This window comes from Lagopus leucura, unplaced genomic scaffold, assembly GCF_019238085.1.
Source record: "Lagopus leucura isolate 7727_CA_CO unplaced genomic scaffold, USGS_WTPT01 Super-Scaffold_100030, whole genome shotgun sequence".
NCBI lineage: Eukaryota > Metazoa > Chordata > Aves > Galliformes > Phasianidae > Lagopus > Lagopus leucura.
Genome location: NW_024962281.1, coordinates 6,367,968 through 6,379,060, shown reverse-complemented (window position 1 = coordinate 6,379,060; position 11,093 = coordinate 6,367,968).

The window sequence follows — 11,093 nt, the reverse complement described above, 5'->3', positions numbered from 1 at the left end:
TAAATAGCTGCTAGGTCTGGCTTTTGATCCCTGGAAGATCTGTATTTTCTTTCTTTCTTTCTTTCTTATCACTCTCTTTTTATTTTTTATTTTTTTCCAAAATGTGAATTTTGTGTTATTTCTGTAATATATAATATGTATATCAGTTCATGATGGCACTCACCATTCTTGCCCTTAGCTTACCCTACTGTCCTCACTCTCTACATCTTAGTCACTCTTAGTACATCTTAGTCACTCTTAGTAAGGACAATGGAAAAATGTCCTCCAATATGACTGGAAATAGGACAAACATTTACAGAAACCTCTGAAAACAGCTTTAACTGTCATGGCAAAATAAGTGCAATATGGGAAGCTGTACCCTTTAGATTACTGATAGAACTATGTAAGCATATATGTCACCCATACAGAAAAACATCCAAAGTATTCAATGGATAATGAAAAACTTCCTGTCGGTTTATAAAATGATTGTATTGATTGTATCCCATTAGAATGATTTTTAAATATATGATACTTCTGTTCCCAGAGAGCTCTGTAGATTTTCAAATACGTTTCTGTAGAAATGATCTGTTGTGTTGTTATGTTATGCTTTGTTTTGTTGCTTTCTTTTTTGTTCCCCTCTCTATCATCTTCTGTTGATCTGGAAGAGGAATGGTAGAACCCAAGGAACTGTCCCAGCCTGTCTGGTTCTTTCTCCAAGAGGAGCTGGGTTAGATAGCAACAAATGTCAAGTTTTCCCTCTTTCAGCAGCTTAGATTGTGTGCCATATAAAACCCTCCAAGAGCCAAACGAAGCTCTTAAAAATTTGTCCTTGCACGTGTTCTAGGCTCCAAGAAGAATTTAGAAATGTATTTCAAGCCCTGCAATTTAAAATAACCCCTGGTAAATCAACATCTCACCACTCAGAATGACCATCTGCCAACATCAACTCTGAGCATTTCTCCACCAAATAAAAGTGAAATCCCGGGGTCCATTCCTCTCTATTCCCAGCTACATCTGCAGTTTCGGGGGGGCCCAGCCGAGCCGTGGGATGTGGGGCAGCAGCCTCTGAAGCTCCGCAGTTCAGGCAGCCCCGCGCTCTGCGGTGCTCTATTCCCCCCTAGTGACCGCATCGCTCCGAGGGCACTGAATCAGCTGCAGCCTTCCCGCTCCTCAGGGCTGCTGCATCCCCAAACACAAGCAGGAGAAGCTCTGGCTTTGTGATTCAGGAGTCCTGCGACCCATCCAGACAGCTCCCTGGGCACCGTGACCATCTCAAGGGACAGAAACAACCCATGCAGTGAATTACAAGCCAAGCACAAGGCTCAGCTCTCCTCACCACCCCTCCAACCACAGCCCAGGCATGCCACCAACATATCACCTAACACCACGGTTCTCTATATCCATGAAGCAAAAAACGAGGAACAGAAAGAAAAAAAAATCCAACCCACATCAGCACGTCTGCCTCGAATCCCAATTAGAAAAGAATTGTTTGCCTTAATTCTAAATGTATTTAGAATATGGAGCATATATTTCCAAAGGATGTTTTGTATTTACAGCGTGTCTGTCGGGTTATACTGCTGCAGTGTAATTGTTTTCCTGCTGAGAATTATAGCAGTGAAGTTACTCTGGGTGCGATTACAGCTAATTATAGTTTCGCTTCAGAATTTAAAGGCTCTCCTGCAATGCTCCCTCCTTTCCACTTAGACTCCATGGCCTCGGAGCACATCTTGGTTGCTGCCCATAATTGGAGTAACGGAGGTCTGTGAGGTCACTGCCAGCTCCGTGGCGCTTGGGTGCATTTGAGATTTAGTTGCTAGAAATGGATAAAACAGTACAGTAACAATGTGAGGGGAAATCCGTAACAAACACCCTGCACTGAGACCAGAGGTGAGACAATCTCAGCCAAATTTCACCTGGGGGCAGCTTTAACCATGAGAAAGTGGCACTCCTCAACTGACCAGGTGATAGGCAGACTGTAGGCATGAGAACTGTGCAGAATTTGTACCCAAATGGGGATTATTTTAACAAAGCGTGTTTGTGCTCAGTTCATAGCTGAGGAGCAGGAAGATGTTCGTTCCTGTGCACAGACCCAGCACAAGATGACTGCTCTGGTTTAAGGAGGGCCCTGGGAAAGCCTGGCTGAAGCAGTGGGAATGGTATGAATTCACTGACTGCTCCCTAATGGGAAACACTTCTTGACGTTTTTCATAACTGTAGCTGTTCTTTTGCATCTAAATCCACAAAATCTGATGCTAGAATCAGGTTTTCTTCATCAATCTCTTCCTTCTGCCATACCTCTGCCTGTCACTGCTGATATTGTGAGCACAGAGCTGAGCTCTAGCCACATAGGAACATCTCACAGGCAGCTACAACCCAAGAAGAGCAGGGAGCCCATCCCATGGTGAACCAGCTGGGGTGGCCTCAGCATGAGCTCAGCACAGAGCACACTGCTGGTGGTGGAACTACTCAGGCCCTCAAATCCCTGCAGCTGGATGGAGAAGGGCTCTGGGGCAGCCCCGATCTGCCCGCATCCAGATGGTGCAGCTCTGGGAAGAAATGCACTCCGCTGCTGAGCTGCACCATGTGTTTCCAAGCAAAATGTCAATGAGTTTTCCAGATAAAAATGTTAAAAATGTATGAGCAACAACTGTCACACGGAATGGAGCTGATAACCCTGGTAGAGCTTTTTTCCTTTTGAAAACAGGGTACATCATGTTTAGAACCAACATGTTCTTATGCAATTATAACTTCATCAGGCTGAAGGTCGGGAAGAATCATTAAATCTACACTTGACTTTGTAACAAACCTTTGCATTTCGCCTGGCTGTCTCTGATCATACACAGCCATAAGGCTGAAGGTAGTCAACAGCAGAGAAAAGCAGTCTCACTCTGAAGCCATCAAAAAGCAGAGGATCCCTTTTTTTGTTCTGAGAATTTGCTCCAACAACCAAAATTAGTTTGAAGCTATAAACAAAGAAACAAAAACCACCACAACCACACCTCATTTTATTACATCCTGTTCAGCTTTCAAACACTGACCCTTCCAATTCTGTTTGATAAATTAGAGAGTCTCTTAGGATATCATATTTTTCCCCCAGAAACAGACTCATATAGGAAAAAAGTCACCTTAAGCGTATTTTGGTCAAACAAATACATTGAGATTTTCAGGTCTCCTATTCTCAGATACGTCCTCTGACTGCCATTTAATTTCAGCCATTTTTCCTACACATTCTCTAACTTTTCCATATCCTTCCTAAGTTTCAACACAGCCTGTTGCCATTTCAGACCTGGTTTTAACAATATGGCACACAGAAGGAAAATTACCTCTTTCCTGTTTTTCGTTACTTGACCGATCATATATTTAAAGGCCATACAAACTTCTCTTGCTAGTCCATCACGTGGTGTTGATGGACAAGGAAGGGCTTTCAGTGCACCTTTCTTCCCACGGGCATTACCCGTAAATGTAGGGCTGTGTCCTTGGGCAGACCAGCATCTAGTTTGATGGATTCCTCATCATCTTTATCAAAAGATTCAGGTTCCTCAGTGCCATTCTCCCTTTCTCTTCTCAGCATACCACTTTCTTGATCTTTGTGCTTAGCAAATGTTTTCCTCTTGTGTTTTGCCATGGATCACCAACACAAACACTGGAGAGCTTTGGTACTCTGACTTCACTTTCATCTTTCCCAGAAACCACAGGTCCATTCAGTGCCAGTTCTCCATTGAGAACTACTTGTTAAGCTCTGTCAGACACCTCTTAATCCATTTAATGTATATTCTAATGTCATTGAATAGTGCTAATGTTTAATCAGCATGTTATTCAGCACCAAGTCAAACACCTTACAAAAGTATAAATGCACTAATTTTACACAATCGTTTTTGTCAACCAGACACGTAATATAATCAGAGAGGGAAATTAGGTTTCTTTGATAAAGTTTGCCATAAAGCCATGTTGTTTAGACTATTTACTAATTCAGTTCTGCACCAGCTTTTGAATTATTTAAACCCAAATGATTACAAACTAACTAGTCTAGTTGGGTCTTAGGAAATACTTCTTCCAAACAACCGTCTCTCTGAAATGAATACAGATGCTTTTCTTGTGACTGAGTGTTAGCTCACTCCTGAGGCAGCTTTTTGTTTCCAGCAAGTGGACTTCTGCCTTTTGGAAGCTGGACTCTGGTGCTGCCTGCACTGGATGCCTGTGCCTGTTCCTCCCAGTGCCTTTCACAGCCACCCCACTAGCAGTGCCCCACCAGCACTTCCAAGGGAGACAGACAAAGAATCAGTCCCACAATTTTCATTGCAAGAGCTAAGAAATGACTTTTGTCAAGAGAAAAAATACAACCTGTGGCACTCCTGCATGCACCTGACTGTACACCACCCTTGCTGCAAACTGTAGTGTGATTCATGGCCCCAGGTATATCTGTGCTTTAACTACATTTGGACAAAGCCATTGGCTCAGTTTTATGGGCATGGATGGAGATGTTTAGAAAAGGATTCAGCTGCCCAGATATTTTTATGCCTGTTTTCTACACAAAGTTCAAGCACAAAGACATGAGTATCTCTGTGTCAGGATCCACCTCTTCTCATTCAGACCAGGTTACCCGAAGGAGCCTGAAGGTATCTGGGACCCCTGTTCCCTTTGCCTGTTCCCCACCTTACTCCTTTAAACAAGCTCATTTTGTCCTGCCAAAAACCTCATCAAATAACAACAAAACCTCCAGGAATTCAGCAGAGAGCTGATGTTTTGCACATACACACACAATAGCTTCTCGGAGCTCCTGCTGTTATTCAGAAATCACACAAAATGAAGCTGATGCAGGAAGTAAAGCAAGGGAAAGAGGTGAAACCTTCATACTTCATGAGCATGCCTCATTTGCTCTGCTGTAACTCAAAAACCATAATGAAAAGAGCAGGGGGGAGAAAAAAGAAATGAAAGAAAAAGAGTAAACTATATGCCAGCCACTGGAATTATCACTTAGCTTTTGGCAAAGTATTGACTTCTCAAAGATCTTCATCAGATCTTGTAAAAAGTACAGCCTCTAGCTGATAGATCTTGCATAGGCATTAAAAGGGGATGTCGTTGGAAATGTAAATGAAGGGAAATGGAAAAGAAGGCTTAATTTTAATTAAATAACCTGCATGTATGTCTGCATTTGGTCATGGCTCTCTTGAGATTTGGAAAAGAAGGCTGCTTGAGGGCTTGAGTTTTGTTTGCTTTAAATATTCATGGCATTTCAAACGTCTTCTGTGCTGGGCTTGGTGGACTTGATCACATGCAGTGGATGCAGCAGTGGAGCTCCTGCAGCACACACCTTGACAGCAGTGCAGCCAGTGCCATGCAGCCAATCCCTGCCCTGCTGCAGCAGAAACCTTCCCACGGAGGATCTCTGGGACCCTGTGCAGGGGCTGAGCACTCATACTCATTTTGGGAGCAAGATAAATGAATGTACAACTGTCTGTATCAGCAATCCAGATGTTTTAAACTGTTTTTTCTTCTGACATTCAACCGTAACCTGGGTTTTTGCTCAGCCTTTAGCCCAACTACTGAAGCTAGGAAGGAGAGAGCTATGGACAAGTGGTAAGCAATGGGGGAGAAGAAGAAGGTATTTGTTATCTGGAGCAATAATTTATCACTTCCTGACAGTGCGGCAGGATAAAGAATAGTCTTGTGGATAAAAAATTGATTTGAGACTGAGAGAGGCAGGTTCTGTCCCCACCTGGCAGATCTTGGACCTGCCAAATAGAGACATAAAATGGAAAAAAGGCACGCTGTCCCAAATGTTGTCTGGGGGCAGTCCAGTGAGATAGGGACACGCTGTGCTGCAAAGCCCCAAGTAAAATCCCAAGGAAGAAATCTGCATGACCTAAAGAATCCTGGACTTTTTCATCATAAACAATGCGCCATAAAGGATGCTGAGATATTGTACACACTGTATGCCATTTCCAGTTTCACTCTAATCACGAATCAACACCAGTTCAACATTAAACCAGGATGAAATTCCTTCATCCAACTCGTTGGCATCAGGCAATCCACTCAATAATCTCTCCCTGAGACTCCTTTTTTTAAGAAGTGATTTTTAAAAATCACTTTAAGTGATTTAAGAATCCTCCTAAATGTCAGCTGCAGGCAGGGGAAGATAGTTATTGGTCTGTTTTTAGAGAGAATTTTTGGCTCAGCTTCTTCTTCCTACCCTGCTCATCACTGATGTATTTTTAAATGAATCCTAAAATACACACCAGGAAACTCTATTAAATAAAAATCATGAATGGCATGCAGACTGTGCTATTACTGTGCATAAGAAGATAACAAGACTCAAGAGACTGCCCTTTACATTCTGCTGCTCTTGCTGACTACAGACCTGGCCCAGCACATGCACGTGCCCCATGCTGAACGGAGAGCATCACGAGCTCTACACAACATGCTTGGAAAGAAGTCAGAGGAATAAGAGATCGGGGAGAGAATTGGGATCCATGAGCCACAGCTCTCGGTGTGCTCAATTAGCTAAGTGATTGGTCATGCACAGAGATCCCAAACGCATTGCTGGTAGGTTATCAGCAATACCGGACATGAGATAGAGAGGAGTTGGCCTCCCAGTGCAGCAAACTGGAGGAAAGGATTAGAATTCTGAAAGCTTTTTAAAGCCAGGCTCTCACCTCAGGACACAATAAAAGAAAAGCTCTTAGATCATTCCTGGCAGAGGAGTTGGAAAGCTGCCATGTTCACACAGAGTAACTATGGTAATCCATATCGGGTTGCAGAAATCATCCTCAGCGTACAGTCTTTTAAACCCTCCAAGAAGCCTTCTTCCTAATCTACTTAAAAATAAAAAATAAAGGATGTTTGAAGGTCAAGCAATACCAATCACGGGATCAAAGGCACTCATTAGAGAACCAGTCAGGGCTTCGTGTTCCTGAGCACCAGCCACTGTCCCTGCCGGGAAGGAAAGCCCTGGTGCAAGGGCAGCAGCTGGGCAGGGGCAGACACCCGTGCCTTGTGCTCTGCCTGCCACGTGAGCTGGATCATGCCATCCACAAGGAAGACTGCACGATTAAGATGCACTGAGGAAAACCTGCGCTTAATTGCTTTGATGCTTAGGTGATTGAGAGCTGAATACATTAGTGTGTCAAAATTATGGAACACAAAGGCCTTGATTCTGTTCTTTTCTGTGCCAGTGGAAGTGGGGCCCAGAGTTCATCTCCGTGGGCATTTGAGGATTGCTGGAACTTATTTACGTCGGCAGCCACTGCCCTCAGCGACACTTCAGCTCTATTTAAGTATTTGGGGTTGTGGTGTGCCTGGTTGAAAGGAATCTGCTGCTATCGTTCGCGTAGGCAGAATCAGGAGTGGAGAAAATCAAGTTTCATTATTTCAAAATTACCTGAAAATTAAATTCCAATGCTTAAATCCCCGTGGTGCATCCAGACCAATCTTTTGCCCTGCTTCACCCAGCTGTGCATGCACAGCAGACTTCCGTCATCTGTGTCACCTTCATGAGTGTTCCTATGAATCCATGAGTATTTGAGCAATCTTTGCATGTCTCTGAACACTCTTGAAACCAAGGGCAAATTACTATGATATGAGCTGGACCCAGAATGATCAAGAGAAACAAAGTGGGAAGATCAGGGTGGATATCAAGAACAGGTGTTGCACTAGAGCATGGTGGGCAAGGAACAGGATCCCCAGGATGGGTCACGGCACCAAGCCTGCCACAGTTCAAGCAGTGTCTGGCCAGCTCTCTCAGACATACAGTCTGATTTTGGGACGTGTAGCCAGGGGTTGGACTCAGTAGTCCCTGTGGATCCCTTCCAACTTGGGATATTCCCCTTCCAACTCAGGATATTCTATGATTCCATGATTCCCTCCTTTTAAAATATTTGATGAATCTCACACAAAACCTAAGGTCTTCCTCAGTTATGGTGTCATTTTTTCTTTTTCATTTGCAAAATGGTTGTACTTGCATGCACAAAACTGCTGAATGCTCATCTGCCTAATTTGTTCATACAAATACAAAAAGGGCTAACATCTGCATTTTGGAAGAAAAAACAAATAGATTTCCAGAAAAAAGTATGCAGGCAGAAGGCCTCAGTGATTTCAGACACTAGTTTTGGAGATGCTTTGAAAGTTAAGGCTACAAAATATCCAGTGATTGCAATGCAAGTATGGGTAGCAGGCCCATGCCATCCAGTCTACAGAACAGCAGCACTCCCAGCTCCTGTTGCCCAGGGAGGGGATGAAGGACAACGCTTTTCCCATCCATGAACTTCACTTATTTGTATCATAATGACATAATGACACACTGAAGGTATGTTCTTGCTCAGGCAGCTCTGCTGGTGGCTGCTGAGCAGACATCACCTGCAGGAATCTGGGTATCCTCTCCATCTTTTCCTTGCCATGCCTGCGTAAGTGCTTTGGGACAAGTCAACAAAGTGAGTGGCTGCTCAAAATCTTTCTGCTGCCTCCTCCAGCCTAGGCCCTACACAGGTCTCTGAGGAAGAGCCCAATGTGGGCAGAACACAGCTGTACAGAGCCCCTCTGCAAGAAGGCAAGCACAAACATCTATTCTGCCTCAAGCGGTCCTTTGTACATGCCACTGCAAAAGAGGCAATCGTGGAGTGTCAATGAGTGTTTAATTAATAAGCTGTTATAGAGCTACTTTGCTAAGCTGAGCATCCTATGAGGAAATTACATCTAGGGAGCACAAGAACAAATAGGACTCTAACTGTCAGCTTTATGGATGTCTGTTGTTGGGATACAGCTCCTTCAGCAGTGATGGAAGGGGCTTATATTTGGGAAAGAGAGATAGAAGCTAATGCACATGCTTCTCATACACACATTTTCCACCTGGAAAATGTCTGTGAGGACACGGTCTGCTACACTGTGTTTCTGGCACAGGAGGGAGAAACAGATGGAGAGATTGTCTAAAAGCCTTTTTTCTCCATAGTTAATAACCTGGAGCACTTCTAATATCTAGCATGTGTAGGTTGCCCTCATCACTATATGCATACTCTTCAGAGGAAAGCCAGCTACGTTCACGGGCTGGATAATACGAAAATGTGCAACAATTTTACGATGAGACCAGGATAAGCTCTTAAAACTGCAGTGTCCTTTACGAAATGCTGTTTACAGCAGATCTGTCACAAGCATCAGTAACTCACCTAGTCATCTGAGCACTGCGTGACATTTTAGTGCCAGTGGAATTGGGAACGAAACCAGCTGCATTTCAACACAAGTTTAGAAAGAAGGAAAACTTCTATTTTCTTCTTTTTGTCTTAAACCCAAACACGCTGATCTGTTCTAGTGAAAGACTGCAGTGCTTCTGAGTAATGAAGTTTCAGAAAAATCATCTCATCTTCAGTAGATAAGATTGGGCTTGTTAGGAATTAAACCAAATGTTGAAATTGTTGGTGAACAAAATGTCCGTTTCAGTCCAGCTTGACCTAAGCTGCAGTACGATACTGCTGGTGGAAGAAATTCCCTTCCTACCCCCTGCAGAGTTGGTTCTACACTCTGAAGTATGTGATTTTATTACCTTTAATTTACCATGCCAAGCTACAAATAATAATGACCATAAAATTATCTGTCCCTTGTTAAAATGCAGCAGGAATGCAGGGCCTCATTCGACAGTGAATTCCAGAGGAGAGCTTCATGCTGTGTGAAGAATCACAATCTTAGTGCCATCCACGAACAGCAAGAAATGCCAACTGACAGGAGGCAATCAGAGCATCTCTCCAGCTCTTGCTGAAGTGCATGCTTCAATAGCTGAAACAAAACTCTTTAGCTCACATCCCTTTGGTGCTTACATCTCACGGCAGTGAAACTTTGGCTCCCAAATAAAATTCCAGCGTGTTACCTCTCCACTGTAGGAGTTGCCATGGGAAGCCAATGCTGTTAATTCAGTCTGCAGCTAACAATTCCCTGTTCATAAGTCATCGGTTTCTCTATGTCTGAGGAGGAATACAGACTTTTCTTGGGACACTGAGACTCAAGGGAATTACCTGTAGTTAAACATCTGATTAATGGCTCATTAGGAATCAGCAACGGTGTTTATTCAGTCCCTGTCTGAGTGTGGTTTTGCAATTATGTGCTTTTGAGAGTGCAGGTGTGTGAAATATTCATAACGCAAATGGAAATATGAGAGAAGTGCCGTTTACACTCACTCAAGGGCCAGTTGTTCAGGATTATAAATATAAAACAGAAAAACAAAGATGCAATTATCAGAGTGCCCAGAAACTCACAAGGCTCTTTACAGTCACATCAGAATAGTTCATTTGGGACAGAAATTTAACATCTAAGTGGCAGAGCCTCCTGCCCTTCTCATGCCAGAGGGGATGAAACAATACACAGGGCAGGAGGTGTGGGATGCCAATACCTAGCAAACACCAGCACCTAAGAAGTTTCCCCATCAGCTTCAGATGGGGCAAAATCCATTGCAAAGCACTTAACTTCTCCTCCTGGGGCTGCTGTGCCTTCCTCAAGGCCGCTTCTGTTTCTAATTTATTTTACGCCGCTGTTTTTTAAGAGGGTTGTTTGAGAATTCCCTCGGGTCCCTTCTATGCCACGCTGCCACCTCGCAGAGCTCTCAGTGGTGCTGTACAGCTAAGCGTTACTCACAGGAGGACGGCAGCGGATAGTCAAGCAGAAACAAATCTAAAAGCAGTGAATCGTCAAATGTGAGGAACACAGGAGGGAGCTGACAGATGAAGGACAGTGCAGAGTCCCTAAATCCAGAGCGTGTTTCTGAAAGGGAACTTTTTTTTTTTTTCCAGAGGAGAATTTCTATTAGTCGCTCTCTACCACGAAAAAGGAAGGATTTACGTGTTTGCCCTCACCAATTGCCTAGGGTAAAGTGCTTTGTGTTTGTCTAAAAGAAGACAGACAAGTACTTGCAGATGGCAGGAGGCACGGTGAAGCCTGAGCTCTGCTCTCACCGGCAGCAGCCACAGGACAGAGCCCATGGGCACAGCCTGGACTGGGGGCTGCCTTTGCTCCACCCATCTGGTCTCAATTCCCCTCACTACAGCCTGTGTCCCACATCTCTTGACCTGTCACTGTGCACCAGGAGCCTCCTCTCTAACATCCACAAAGTAACTGAAGGCAGTGGCCAGCTCTCCCTC